Source organism: Cebus imitator, unplaced genomic scaffold (assembly GCF_001604975.1).
Source record: "Cebus imitator isolate Cc_AM_T3 unplaced genomic scaffold, Cebus_imitator-1.0 Scaffold135, whole genome shotgun sequence".
NCBI lineage: Eukaryota > Metazoa > Chordata > Mammalia > Primates > Cebidae > Cebus > Cebus imitator.
This window is the reverse complement of record NW_016107450.1, coordinates 849,514-864,796: the sequence shown is the minus strand read 5'-3', so window position 1 is coordinate 864,796 and position 15,283 is coordinate 849,514. Positions and strand designations below refer to the sequence as shown.

At 40.5% G+C, this 15,283-nt stretch overlaps 1 long non-coding RNA gene across 1 annotated transcript; it reads left to right on the top strand.

Annotated features, from left to right (window-relative positions):
* The first annotated feature begins 7,175 nt into the window (after nucleotides 1-7,175).
* On the top strand, nucleotides 7,176-13,866 carry LOC119473135. Its single transcript, XR_005202326.1, has 3 exons — nucleotides 7,176-7,545; nucleotides 11,681-11,870; nucleotides 13,387-13,866. It is a non-coding gene; the product is annotated as an uncharacterized LOC119473135 (long non-coding RNA).
* Nucleotides 13,867-15,283: the final 1,417 nt, after the last annotated feature.

The window sequence follows — 15,283 nt, the reverse complement described above, 5'->3', positions numbered from 1 at the left end:
TTGCTGGCCACTTTGTCATGGGAAGAGTGAGAGATTGGGGAACCACAGAGGGTCTTTCACTGCCTCAGCCAGGAGGTGACACACATCACTTCTGCTTACATTTTATTAGCTAGCTACATGGCCTAATTAATTACAAAGGAGCCAGCAAGTTTACCTTTCCATATGTTCAGGAAGGGAAAGAGAACTGGGTATTGGTGAGCACCAGAAATGCCTACTACCTAAGCCAATAGTCACTTTGTTTAGAGAGCCTTTCCTGACCAACACTCCTCAGTTTCCAGACTAGGTATGATGTTGCTTTGATGTGCTTCCCTAGTCCCTTTACATCTGCTTCTAAATTGTTAGTGTGCATTAATCACTTTACTGCTTGTTCACGTTCTTCTCTTAGTTTATCTCCTCTCTGCCTAAAACACTTTTGCTCCTGTACTTAATTGGCTTTGACTTACCCTTAGATCTCAGTTCAAATTAATTCCGATAGTCATGAGGAAAAATGCAATCTGAACCCCTAGTCCCCATAGTTCTTTTCTTAAAAAATTCTTCAGTAAAGAACTAAGGCTCCTTGTAGGGTATATGGTCCCAGATCTTAGGTGAGGACAAAGCAAGAAGAGCCTAATACATCTTATTACTGTCAAACACTAAAGATGTTTTTGGAAATGCCTAATTAAGTGTTAAAAATAAGACAGTGCAGCCTAGAGAGAATAGTCACTGGGCAAAAGGCGACAAAGCTGGCATTAAAAATGATCACAATACTTGGAAAATATTCAGTCTGTTTTTGTTTTTATTTTTTATAGAGACAGGATCTTGCTATGTTGCCCAGGTGGGTCTCAAACTCCTGGGCTCAAGCAATATTCAGTTTGTTAAAGAAGCTGTGAGTTTATTATAATTTTCAAGAGATAGAAGCTGTATAGTTTTTGTACAAATTTTGTATAAAATTGTTAAAAGGATGGTTTGAGGTTAATAAATATGTATTGAATGAATGAATGAGTTGTATTTTGGAAAAATGGTAGTTTACACAAAATTGTATATGAAATGAATAGTTACAACTTGGGGAACTATGTTTGCCCATTGTGTAAAAATACCCATAAAGAGAATTTTTAGTAGGGCATGGTGGCTCACACCTGTAATCCCAGCACTTTGGGAGGCCAAGGCAGGCAGATTACTTTAGGTCAGGAGTTCGAGACCAGCCTGGCCAACATGGTGAAACCCCGACTTTACTAAAAAAGCACAAAAATTATCTGGGTGTGGTGGCGCATGGCTGTAATCCCAGCTATTTGGGATGCTGAGGCGGGAGAATCACTTGAACTCAGGAGGCGGAGGTTGCAGTGAGCCAAGATTGCACCACTGCACTCCAGCCTGGGCTACAAAGTGAGACTCAGTCTCAAAAAAAGAATTTTAAATTTCTATATCAGACATAATAAAAATGGATTTGAGCTACAACAGAGAAATTTTTATAATCAAAGAAGAAATTTCAGTCTGTACTCTAGGGTGAGATTATTGATTAATTTTTCTGGGGAACATTTTGTTCCACCTGGTTTGTGTCTGTACAATTCTGCCTGAAAACGGGAGAAAACAGTGGAACTGAAACTCCTTTAGGGATATGATTCTCTAAGATGGTTATTTTGAGCAGTTACAGATATGCATATACTATGTTAGAATCAATTCAGTGGAAACCTGGGTGAGCTTTGTGAATGAACATTTTGTAGGTAAAATACAATTGCATCAATGTGCAGTTGCATCAAACATAGGTTCTATAATCATAGGCACCTGGGAAACTTTCGACTGTATATATGGAATTAGCACTAACCTAGTTTACTGAGATTTTCTTTGTTATGCTCTATCTTGGAATCTTTTTCTGTGTTAGAAAAGAATTCACCAGCTGAAAAGTATATTAAGAAAAAGATCTGTACTCATGTGAAAACTATTCTGGAACATTACAACTTCAAAGGTTGGGTTTCTCTTACTTGGTGAATAAAAGCAAAATGCTGCCCGTAAATGGACAATTGAGTGCAAAAGCAGAAGGAGTAATGGAATATTACAACAAAAAATGAAATGGAAGAGCTGGCAAGAGAACTGGGATACAGCAAAATGGAGAAACATAAAATTAGCTGAAAACAGAGGCAATTGTAGGAACATTCCTTTTGAGTGGGCAGCTCAAATGTTAATGATTCTACAATAAATTCATGCTTTAACTAGAGAATCCTAGGAATTTAGATCCAGCAATATATTTGGAAAGGTGTGGGGAAAATTAACTTGAAAACCCACACCTCAGTTGGCTCAGAGGGGATGTGTGAATGTAGAATCTGGGAAAAGAGTTTAATATGTTTTTAAAAACTGTCTGCTAAATGATATCAGATAATGTATGCATTGATGATGTGAAGCACCTGTTAGCTTAATTTCAAAAGCAATAATGGTCCAAGATCGGTAATCTTATGACAAATTAACTATAAGACTCTTGTCAGGACTGACCTAATTGGATGTGAGTATGCCTGAATGCCAGATTCCAGTATAGATTCACAAAAACAGCCTGGAAATGTGCCGGGGTGGAGGACTCACGGGGTGAAACTAAGATGGCAGAAGAATAAAGCAAGAATTATATATTGCTATGTTTTGAATGTTTTATTCTCACCAAATTCAAATATTGGAATCTGAGACCCAATGCAATAGTATCAAGAGAAGAGCCTTGCTGAGGCTGGTGGGTCACCTGAGGTCGGTAGTTCAAGACCAGCCTGACCAACACGGTGAAACCACATCTCTACTAAAAAAAAAAAAAATACAAAATTAGCTGGGTGTGGTGGCATGCGCCTGTCATCCCAGCTACTAGGGAGACTGAGGCAGGAGAATCACTTAAACACAGGAGATGGAGGCTGCGGTGAGCCAAGATTGCACCATTGCACTCCAGCCTGGGCAACAAGAGCAAAACTCCATCTCAAAAAAAAAGAGAGAGAGATGAGCCTTTAGGAGGTGATTAAGTTTTGAGGGCTGTGCCCTCATGAAGGGATTAGTACCCTTATAAAAGGGCTTGAGGGAACTAGCTAGCCCTTTGTTGCCCTTCCACCTTCTGCCATGTGAGGACGCAGCAAGAAGGTGCTGTCTTAGAAACAGAGCAGTCCTCACCAGACAATGAATTTGCCAGCACGTTGATCTTGGGTTTCTCAGCCTCCAGAGCTGTAAGCAATAAATTTCTGTCTTTTATAAATTACCCAGGCTCTGGCATTTTGGTAGAACAGTACAAAAGAACTAAGACATATATCAAAGTTTGCAGGAGATTCTAAATATCAAAAGATAATTTGTCTTGTTTCAAGTCCTCCAAGAAGCAAGACACCAAGAAAGAATGAGATGGGTAGGAGATTTTTTTGGGGGAAATGTCTGTGAAGAATAAAGGAGAGAGGGAGCAAGAGTAGGGGCGGTATCACAAAATACAAGTTTGACTTGTGCAAAGAGAGAAGAAAGGAAGGAGGATCTTGTGGAAAGAGCCCTTGACTACAGTGTAACCAGGCCAATGGCAAGTGTGCCCTAGCATGGAACGTTTATTATAGCAGTCACGCACTGGAGAGCAATGGCCTAGTGCTAGTGTCCTCACTGTTCTCTGTCATTAGCCAGGAGCAGCCTGGGGACAGCGTGGCTTTAGCACAAATGCTGTGCCAGGTTAGAACATGCAGCAGCTAGATGTCGTCAGCCAGCTGTGTTCCTCACAGCAGGTTTTTGGAAGGGACATCTTGTTGGCACACCACATGGCTGCTACGACTTAACATGGACACAGATACATGTTCCCACACATGTTCATAGGGCAGTCCTCCATGGCTCCTTTGAGCCTTTCTTCCTGAGAGGAAAGTTCTAACAGGGAGGTTAGCAGCACAAACGACACCCCTAGAAGCTGCAGCTGATCTCAGAACCGTAACTGGTATTCATTGTCTCCCTCCTCCACTATTCTTTCTAAATCTCTCTCTCGATCACCTCTGGCTTTCCTGGTGGCTTACCCGGTGGTATGATCCAAACTCCCATGCCTGAAGGACCTGATTCCTTGGTCATCACACCTTCTCAGGCTAATATATCCATTCATGTGTCTATTCATAATGATAACTGGGCAATGCAGCACCAAGAGGTGCCCAAGCAGATTGTGTTGTGGAAACACAGCCCTACTTCCTCCTGCTTCCCTGAGTCTATTACCCTCACAAAGATTGTCACTTCTCTTTCCTGCTTGTCTCTGGACACAAGGAGTCCAAAATGCTCTGGGAGCTGCCATAGTTGTGGTTAAGTGGGACCTGTCCCATCCCACTGGCAAGAGTGTGCATCTTTGGGGATGACAGCCTCACCCCCTCTGAGCTCAGAGTTGTGGGGACAGGAAGCAAAATGTTCTCCAGTAGGTCATTGAGAGTGATGATAAGTGGGTCACAGCTGCTTCTACTCTCCGCTTCCTATACTCATGTATTCTTTCACTTGGAGACTCAGTGTCAGATGGAGGTCTCTGGTTTAATGCAAATACTGCACCCTGAATAATGTCACCCCACCTGTCTCAGTCTGTTTTGTGTTGCTATGACAGAATACATGAGTCTAGGTAATTTTGAAAGAAAAGAGGTTTATTTGACTCATGGTTCTGGTGCTGGGAGGTTGAAGACTGGGCAGCTGCATCTGGTGAGGGCCTCAGACTGCTGCAACTCATGGCAGAACACGGAAGGGGAGTGGGCATGTTCAAAGAGATCACATGGTAAGAGAGGAAGCAGGAGACAGAAACCGAGGAAGAAAGACTTCTTTAACAACCCACTCTCAGGAAGTAATCCATTCCCTCAAGAGCAAGAACTCACTCACCCTTAAGGGAGGGTATTAATCTATTCACAAGCTATCTGCCCCTATGACCCAAACCCCTTCCACGAGTCCCCACCTCTGCCACGTTAGAGATCCAATTTCAACATGGGTTTTGATGGGGACAAACCACATCCAAACCATAGCACTATCCTTCAGATTGTTGTCTGAGTTGGTTCTTCAGCTGGGCTTCAGTGGACCCTTCCAACACTTGATCCAGCTGGCTACTTTGGGATGGTGAAGGATCAGTGGATTCCATGGACAAGAGCTTACTCTTGCACCTTCTTCACTTTAAAGCGGCTTCCCTGGTCAAATGGCATGTTGTATGGAATTCTGTGCCTGTGAATCATGTATTCTATGCACCATTGGATAATAATGCTGGCTGCGGCTCTTCAGGCAGAAAAGGCAAACCCAGATCTAGTGTATATCACTCTGAGCATGAACTACTGGCTTTTCTAGGACAGAAGAGCTCAATAGCACCAAATAGCTATGGGTCTTCTTGAGGAATAGTGCGATATCAGCCTTTGTGTTGGTTTATGTTGCTGATAGATTGCATATCCTGAGGCGGAAGTAGTTAGACTCACGTAAGTAAAGAAGGATTCGTTTACAGGGCCCATCTTTGCCACCACAGCCATTCCATTCATGTGTTCATTGTTGCAATTCTGGAATGGCCATCGATGATGGCTAGCTCACGTCAACTGGCCGAGTCATTTTGACTATTTGGTTTTTCAGTGCCTTTTCCAAGATGGATGCTCTCTAGGGGCATTAACATGTAACACAAAATAATCTTCTCGCTTTATGTCAACTCCCTATGTCTATCCACATGCTTCTGTGGCAGACTTCCTCGTCTCTCATCTTCCAGTGGTAGGAGTGCTTGAACTGCAGCCTGAGCCTTCACAGCTCTTTTTTGCTCCAATTTCTACCCAAAGCTGGCTGCCTTCCATATCACCCAGTTTACAGGCTGAAGCTATATTAGTTCCAATATTAAGTGTGGACAGGGTTGCTTCCAGAACCCAGAGAAGTCCAAGAGGTGTTGTTTCCTTATTCTTAGTAGGAGACATAAGATGCAGCAACTTGTCTTTTACTTTGGAGGAGAAGTCCTGGGCCTGGCCCTGGTTTCTGAACTCTTAAAAACTTTACTGAAGTGGTAGGTCCCTGGTTCTATAGCGGTCTTATCTCCTGCCTTCTAGAGCTCATGTACCTTCCCAAGGCCTCCAACATACAAGACACTTCTTGCTAGTCCTGCCAGATCGGCATTATATCATGGATATATTGGATCAATGTGATGCTACAGACACTTTAAACTAGATGATGAAAGAGGGCAACATGAACATAGTCTGGTGGACAAAACTGTAAATTAATCTTGTTGTCCACTTCATGCCAGTGTGAATTGTTTTGGATCCTCTTTTCTGATTGGAATAGATAAGAATACAATTGCCAAATCAGTGGCAGCATACTCTAAAACTGAGGCCTGACGGATTTACCATCAACATCATGTCTCACACAGCAACTATGATTGGAACTACTACTTGGTTGAACATGTGGAAATGTATAGTCATTCTCCAGAATCCATGTGGTTTCTATAGATGTCAGATTGGAGATTTCAGTGAAGTTAATGGAGATATGATTGGGACCACCCCATCCTTTATATCCTTAATGGTGGTTGGATTAGTCAGGGTTCTCCAGAGCAACAAAACCAATAAAGGATGTATGTGTGTGTGTATGTGTGTGGGGAGAGAGAGAGAGAGAGAAAGAGAGAGAGAGAGAGAGAGAGAGAGAGAGAGAGGTTTTAAGGAATTGGCCCATATGATTGATTTTAGAAGCTTGATAAACCCAAAATCTGATGAGGGAGGCTGGCAGGCTGGAGATCCAGGAAAGAGTCCCAGTTCAAGTCTGAAGGCAGTCTGCTGGCAAGCTAGGAAGAGAAGATGTTGCAGATGAAGTCTGAACAAAGTCTGTTGTCAGAATTTGCTCTTGTTCTAAAGGGGTCATTTTTTTCTTCCATTAGGGCCTTTAACCAATGGATGAAGCCCACTCACATTATGGATGGCAATGTGTTTTACTTATTGTCCACTGATTTAAATATAAATCTCACCTAAAAACATTTTCACAAAAACATCCGGAATAATATTTGACCAAATATCTGTGCACTGTGGCCCAGCCAAATTGACACATAAAGTTATTCATCACAGTGGTACTAATGTCTGTCATCATTTCTGGGATGCAACATTATTTTTGATTCACTATCTTTGCTCAGGAAAGTGGTTGTTTCAGAGGCTTCCTCTTGGTCTTCCACGGTATGATGGTTCTTTCTCCACTAGCTAAGGATCTACATGGTAAGCCCCAAATCTAACAGGGTCCCATGATGACACTTTAAGTCTTCAAGTATCAATGTCAGCTCAGACAGTGTGTCCAAAGCCCTCTGTATGTGTTTATTCTTCTTTTCCCGGTGCATAGTCACATAAGTAAATGGGCACAGGTCCCTTTGGGGCAGGACTGTGGAAATCATTACAGTTTATACTTACGGTGTTGCATAGTGGTTCCTTAGGAGCAGCCGTCTCTCCATCACTGCATTATGGGTCTGAAAATCATCTCAGATGCAGGAACTGAAGAGTGAATTATGAATTTTTATTGGCACAACCACCTTTGTCCTGCTGCATCTCTGTTCTTGCCTGTTTCTGATGATAGATGGCAAATGGCAATCTCTTTGGCTGCCCTTCTATTTTTCCCCTGGAGACACCAGATTCTGTAAGTCATTTCCACAACTTCTTGTGGGTCATGCCCCTTAACAGCTATTCCAATGTTGCTGGCCATTACAGTCATGGCAGCCCTCTGACTTCTGGCAGTTAAGCATTGTTACCTGACCTCTACCTTCTTGCTATTGTCCCTATTGCTATTAATGAACCCAACTCTGTGACAGCTTCAGCTCTGGCCCACATGGACAGCCACCACTACACTTCTTATTGATGCTAGTGCCCCTCTCACCAATGCATTCCTGATGGCCTTGGAGAATAACGTGTTCTCTGAGCCTTGCTGTGGAACATAATGTGCAATGCTGTGGCTTTCTGGCCTTGCATTATGAATCCACTTCCAGCAACCTTTATATTTTTCTTCCTCTACCATTTGCCATTACAACTCTAGTATTTCCAGTTCACTCAGAGTAGGCCAGCACTGTCTCTAGGCTTCTGAGAGATATTATGCAGTGAGTTTGCCCCATCTTTGGGGGTAGAGATGAGGTTTTCCTTGCAATGATGTTAAACTCCTTGACCCAAGAAAGTGCTCCAGGTTAAGCAACCTCTCTGTCTCTCATACTTTGCCATTTTTTGTTTTATTATTTCTCAGTTTCTCATCCCTCTGCAGGAATCCATAAAACTTTGAAATAACCAGTCAGTAGCACAATTCTTGTAAACATCACTCTTCCTATATCTCCCAAGTGCCTAAATATTTACATTAGCAAAGCTGTTCCCCTCCATCAGGATGCACTCCCAAGCAGTATTCATTTCTCACATTCCACTTGGGATCAGATCCTCCTTGCCAGCCAGACATGAGTGAGCAGTCCCCAACTCTAATTTTACTGCCTGCTTTCGCAGGCTATTTTTTTCCAAGAGTGTCAGTTCACAGCCCCTAGCAGACACCAAGCTAAAATAATATGTGAAAACAATGTTTTGGTGAAAACATCTGTGAAAAATTAAGGGGAGAGGAGCAAGAGTAGGTGGGAAGAGATTTCAAACCACAAAGCAGGTGTGACACTTGTGAAAGAAAAGAGGGAAGGAGAAAAAATGGAGTAGGATGAGCTCCAGGCTGCAGTGGAGCTCTGAGAAGTCTTGACCAGGTGATTGGGAAGGCCTCTAGCAAAGATCGTCCATTAGAAGAAGCTTGTGTCTGAAATAGTTCAACAATAGTACCCGACTCGACCCAGGCATTGTCTGGGAGCAGTGTGGGGGAAAGGGAGGGAGGTCTGAGTATGAATGCTGCAGCTCTGGAGGGGTAGCCACTAGCTGGAGGCTGCTAGCCAACTACACTCAGACAGCATGCTCTTGAAGGGTACACCTACACAATCAGGAGTTTAAGTGGCAGGAGCAGTAAGAAATGAAGCCAAGACCAGGAGGCCAGGTGGAAAATGGAATGGGAGCCTGCAGAGGAGCATTGTAGGTAATAAGCAAGGGCATGTGCAAATTATACCTTTATTTACATGTGCATGGGTGTAGTGGATGGATTTAGTGTATGAGTGTATGGACAGGTTTAATGTTACAACAGGCATGAATGAATTCATGTGAGTACATGGACAGCCATGAGAAATGTGCATTGATAAGGAAGGAGACAAAAAAAAATCTCTAAAAAGCAGACACAAGAATAAAGAAAGCATAGCTTTATGGAGCCATTTAATATTAAGGGAAATCATCCGATAATCCTCAATATACCCAGAGGACAATCACTCTCTATTACTGGAATCATCACTAAAGGGCATTCAAGTTGAATGTCATCTATTTGGGGAGATAAATACGTACATCTTAATATATGTTATTTTAAAAGAGTTTCGACAAAATGAGTTTTAATGTCACATGCTTAAATGGTAAGTCCCTCCATTCTATACAAAATTTTTATAATTTAAAAAGACTTATTTCCCTGATCGATAGCTGTGTTATACTTTATTACCTTTCAAACATTCATGCTGCCTACTCCATTGCTTTTTCTATAATTTTATAGCTACCATTCTGCCAGTTTTATAAATTACATTTCTGATAGACAAGTGTATTATTCTCTTAGACTTCCACAATTCAGAAAGCAAGTGCCAAAAGAATTTAAACTTTAATGTCCAAAAGTACAATTCTTTTTGTGTCACTTAATACAAATCAAGATTCAAAGGAAATGTTTGTGGTTTGCATATTTGTAATTTTCATAATATCTTCCATAACTGTACAAATAAAAATAAATATAAATCTATATCAGAGTTAAGGCTTAAAATATTTTTAAGGTATGTTTAGATTATGACAAAAGAATAGTCTTGAATGACACTCTGTGGCTAAATTTAAACTAAGAAAAGTCATTTGTATTAAGTAGGATCATTAGTTGTAAGTACTTGGAGGCACTGTGTTTTATGGCATAAAGTTAGATATGAGGCCGTGATTGCAGTTAAATTTTGAGCAGCAGAAATTTCATTCCTCTGTTATCATCAGTACCACTGATACATCTTCCGCATCATTGTTACTATTACTATGTACTTATACATAAGTAATAATATTTATACTACTACTACTACTACTATAATCACATCTATGCTTTCACATTCCCCTTGGTGGCTTAAAATCTGAGTGCTTTAAGAAAAGTGGAGAATGTGGGGACAGACCTGGGTTTGAGTACTAAATTTGCCTCATACTTGTTGTATGACTTTAGGCAGTTTTCTTAACTTGATTATGTCAGGTGCCTTATTTATAATGTAGGGATAATAACACCCACTCCAAAGAGTAGTTGTGAGAACTAAACATATGTAAATCACCTACGAAGACTACAAATTTTAATTTCCTGCTAAACTCTCCCCACTACCAGAGGAAGATTCCCTCTGCGTCTGGAGAAAATTAGAATGTTTAAATTTTATTCCACTATTTTTTTTAATAGGTTGCTCTCCCCTACTCTGTCCCCTTCTAGAAACAGGCCTGTTTATTGATGTTGCTCTCATTCAAAGGCATCAGGAGCTTCCTAACTGCCAAATCCAGTTATAGTCATGCGCCGCCTAATGATGTTTCAGTCAACAATGAACCACGTATAGGATGGTGGTCCCGTAAGATTATAATGGAGCTGAAAAATTCCTACCACCTAGTGCTGTCCTAGCCATCATACAGTCATAACACAATGCATTACATATGTGTTTGTGGTGATGCTGGTGTAAATAAACATACTCCTCAAGGAGAGCCCCAGGCAGGTCCTTCAGGAGGCATTCCAGAAGAAGGCATTGCTGTCGCAGGAGATGACAACTCCGCACGTGTTATTGCCCTGAAGATCTTCCAATGGGACAAGATGTGGAGGCAGAAGACAGCAATGCTGATGATCCTGCTCTTGAGGAGGCCTAGGCTGTTGTGTGTGTTTGTGTTTTAAAAAACACTTAAGAAGTAGAATAAATAAATTTTAAATAGAAAAAAGCTTGAGAATAAGGATATGAAGAAATAATATTTTCGTACAGCTGTATAATGTGTTTGTGTTTTAAGCTATAAAAGAGTAAAGTTTAAAATTTTTAAAGTTTATAAAGTAAAACAGTTACAGTAAGCTGTTTATTATCAAAGAAATAAAATTTAAAAAATAAATTTAGCATAGCCAAGCATACAGTCGTTATAAAGTCTGCAGTGTACAGTCGTATACCAGGTCTTCCCATTCACTCACTCCCTTCACTCGCTCGCCCAGAGCTTCCAGTCTGGCAAGTTCCATTCATGGCAAGTATCCTATACAGGGGTACCATTTTCTTATCCTTTATATCATACACTTGCTGTATTTTTTTCTGTGTTTAGATGCACAAATACTTGCCATTGTGTTATAATAGCTTACAGTGTTCAATACGGTAACATGCTGTACAAGTTTGTAGCCTAGGGGCAACAGGCCATGCCATGTAGCTTAGGTGTGGAGTAGAGTGCACCATCTAGGTTTGTTTAAGTACATTTTGTGGTGTCTGCACAGCAGTGAAATTGCCTGATGATGCATTTCGCAGAACATGTCTTCCTCATGAAGATATGCATGACTGCATCTCCTTTATAGTCCTCATTCTATTTGTCCTGTCTGCTGCATGGATGTATTAACCACTCTCCTTGAAACCTTTTGCTTCCTTGGCTTCTTGAAGCCACTCTTTCTTTGTTCATTTCCTTTTTTCCCCTTTAATTTTGGGTTTTTAAAATAGTAGGTATGACACGGAATGCAAGGTCAGTAGCAGAAAGCAGTGAATGGTAAGTTGGTTCTGCTTGTGATCCAAGAAGGAAGTAAAAGACATTCAAGGTAAATACCGTGAAGACACAGAAGCCAAGGAGGTGATGTGCCAGAAGCTATCGTGGAAAGCTGGGGCCAAGGATTAGGAGCTGAACACCACTAAGGTAAGGGGAGACAGGAATGTAGGGAACAATACCTACGTAACCCAGCTAGTTTTGCCTGACATATTTTTCGTTTTTACCCGGCTCTCATTTTGTGGGCTGGGCACATAAATAATACAAGCAGAATCTTAACAGAAGTGCCAAATACTTTCCACTTTCGTTCCCTTTTGTCCTGTAACTTGGTCCCTATAGTCCTATTTACTGGACTTATCTTTCAATCTAAAGGACTTGTATTCCAGACTCATTTTTAAACTACCAAGTTTTCCTACAGTTTCTAAACTATCTTCTGGGTCTGTGGTTTTGCGTGTTTTTTGTTTTGTTTTGTTTTGGTGAGACAGGGTCATCTCACTCTGTCATCCAGGCTGGAATGCAGTGGTATGATCATTGCTTACTGCAGCCTCAACCTCCCAGGCTCAATCCTCCTGCCTCAGCCTCCTTAGTAGCTGGGACTATACGTATGGGCCACCATGCCTGGCTAATCTTTTGGGTCTTTTAAATCTATATGCCCTGCAGTATTTGAAGCTCAGTTGCCTTAATCAAGTTTGGAAACATTACTTCCTAAATGGCTACCTCTTTCAGTTGCATCACCACCTGTACAATCTTTTATATAAGAAAGCATAATATATCATTTTATTTGCTGACATCCAATACGTCATCAAGAGTTTTATTTTTTAAAAAATTTTTGTAGAGATAGATTCTCCCTTTGTTGCCTAGGCTGCTCTCAAACACCTGGCCTCAAGCAATCCTTCCATCTTGGCATTCCAAAGTGCTGGGATTACAGGCATGAGCCACTGTGCCTGGCCTAAGGTTTTTAAAAATATTTATTGTAATTGTTAATATTTCAACATGACTGTCTTTCATGTAGCCCTTGAGCTAAGCACTCTGCTATCCCTTTATATATAGTACCTCATCTTGGCTGGGAGCGGTGGCTCACACCTGTAATCCTAGCACTTTGGGAGACTGAGGCAGGCGGATGGCTTGAGCTCAGGAGTTTGAGGCCAGCCTAGATAACGTGGTGAAACCCCATCTCTACAGAAAATCAGCTGGGCGTAGTGGCACAGGTGTGTAGTCCCAGCTACTTGAGGGGCTGAAGCAGGAGGATCAGTTGAGCCCAGGAGATCAACGATGCAGTGGGCGGTGATAGCGCTAATGCACTCCAGCCTGAGTGACAAAGTGAGACTCTGTCTCAAAAATAAATAAATAGATAGATAGTACCTCATCTAATTTTCATAACAGCCTTAATGATTCGCCTTATAGGTTTTGTAATCATCTCTGTTTTAGAGATAAAGAGTCTAAGGCTCAGCATATTTAAAATAGTCTTTCATGCTTTAAATACTAGGTTGGTGCACAAGTGATTGTGGTTTTTGCCATTTAAAGTAATGGTAAAAACCACAATCACTTGTGCATCAACCTAATGGTTGTTCTAGTTACACAAAATGGAATTCAGGTGGTTTGACTCTCGATCCTGCTCTCTTGCCACCATATTCTGCTGTTTCTTTGCTCTCTGTGTTTCTTTCAGAAAAGTCTCAGATCCAGCTCCTCCTCTGGCTACAGTTACACAATGTTACATACCTAGGCTCCAAAAGCAGATGGATTTGCATTGGAACCCTAGGGCTCCTGTCTGCTGTGTGACTTTGAACAAGGCTCCTGACCCTCTCTGCCTTTGATTCCTCATTGGTAAATAGGTACATACTAGTGACATCACAGGTTGGTTATGAAGTCACATCACAGGTTTTAAATGAAATAATATAAAGAAAAAGGGAATGAATAAAAGCTTAGCTTAACCTACATAAAGCTCTATATACTTAATTGTTGTTACTCTTATTATTCTATGCCAGTATAAGCCCTCAAGTGTTTTCAATGTGTTTTAAAAGATTTCTAACTGGTCTCCCTAACATAAGACCCAATAAATTCATTGTCTTGATTGTCAGAATTATATTTTAAAAAACTAAATCTGATCATGTCACTTCCCTGCCCCAAAGCCTCTAATGTTCTTGTTCTCTATGTGACTGCCTTTTATGCCATACTGAAGTATCGACTTAAAATAGAATCAACTTCTTAAAACTGAAACGGCATCTTCTACCTTTCTCGTTTATTTCCTGCTACTCTCCCAGAAGTATAGTCTTCATAAACACCAAAACTATTCTTTCATAGACCTACCAGTCCCTTTGAAGCTGATGGGCCTCCTTCTGTTTCCTGTTTCAACACTTGCCCCATTTAATCTAGAAAATTCCTACTTGTCCTTAAGACCTAGGGATGGCTTCCTCTAAGTAAAAATTGAATGCCTCTCGGTGCTATGAAGAGTACTTTATTCACAGCATTTGTGACATGGAATTTACAATTACTGAATTGCAATTACTTTCCCTAGGGAACAGTCCATTTGTGAATAAAAATCAAATCTGGTGTGGTGTTGTACAGTGTCTAGTACATTATAGACATTCAATAAATATGCCAAATGAATAATGTGCATAATTTACAGTTTACAATGTTTTTTCACATACTTATTTTCATCATATTATCCTAACATATAAGCATAAGATAGTTTGATGCAAGAAGCTATTATTATTATTAAACTGAGACTTAGTAAACATTTCTGGCATTTTCCGCAATTGCAAATCTTTAAAAATACACAAAAATTCCCACCAATATTTTTTTTTAAAAGGCCAAAGCTAGTATAGGGCTCATATTTTAAGAACACAGTCATTATACAGATCATGATAATTACCTGTGGGTATTGGTAAATACATTGCAGCTTGATAATTGTACTCTACTTCAAGTTCAGATTAGAGTGTTCCTTTAGTATGCCATGGAAGTAGCTATTTAAAGAGTCAGGCTAAACCTGGAATGAGAGGAACTCTTTAGAATTCCAGTAGCATTCCAAAGTCTTTGCAGTTTCCATCCATTTATTTTATGTGGCAATAACAATTAATTGTTTAAAATTATTTTTAACTAGTAGATTCTGCCATATCCCCTAATTCCTTGAAAACAGTTGAGCAAATGTAACAAGATACTTCTTACTCAAAATCTAGGGCAGTGTTTATCAAAATGTGAGTAAGGACTCATTAGTGATATACAAAATCAACCGTGTCATCCAAGCAATTTAAAAATGGGATAGAATAGAATAGGAAATACTAGAATGTGCTACATGATGTAGGGGTATGATGTTTTGTGAAATCTTCATTTTGATTATGTGTGTGTTTACTGAATTGTGACAAAATATATTTCCCACTGTGGCAGATATTTCTCACTAGATTGGGTCAAAAAAGGTTGAAAGTCACTACCCTACACAACATAGCCATATTGCACAAGGAGTGGGATCAATTCCAAGTAGTCACTTAATAAAATTGGTTTAATAACTTGATAAAATTGTAATCATGTCCCCATTGGGGCCAAAGCTGTAATTACATTATTATAAC